Raw genomic sequence first — 317 nt, 5'->3', positions numbered from 1 at the left:
GCCTAGGTAAGAGGTTTCAAGGTATGCTTTCCTGTCACAAGAACACCACCCAGTATACAACTCAATCAAACTGGCTCTTTGTTACAGCGTTCATTCGAAGTAGACTGATGCTTCAGGTAGGTGCACGGGACCAGGAGCATAGCAAATAACAGAGCATGGCAGAGCCGACTGCATAGCAGAGCAGGGGGAGCTCAGGGCGCGTGGCAGGCAGCCTGCCCTCCTTCTTTTCTGAGAGTAGCACAAGTCCCTGTGCTGAAACAAAGTTGTGACCGCCTGCCACAACGGTCGTGCTGGCACAGGTACCCAGGCAGAGGAGC

This window comes from Meleagris gallopavo, chromosome 3 (genome assembly GCF_000146605.3).
Source record: "Meleagris gallopavo isolate NT-WF06-2002-E0010 breed Aviagen turkey brand Nicholas breeding stock chromosome 3, Turkey_5.1, whole genome shotgun sequence".
NCBI classification, from domain to species: domain Eukaryota; kingdom Metazoa; phylum Chordata; class Aves; order Galliformes; family Phasianidae; genus Meleagris; species Meleagris gallopavo.
This window is presented reverse-complemented; position numbering follows the sequence as displayed.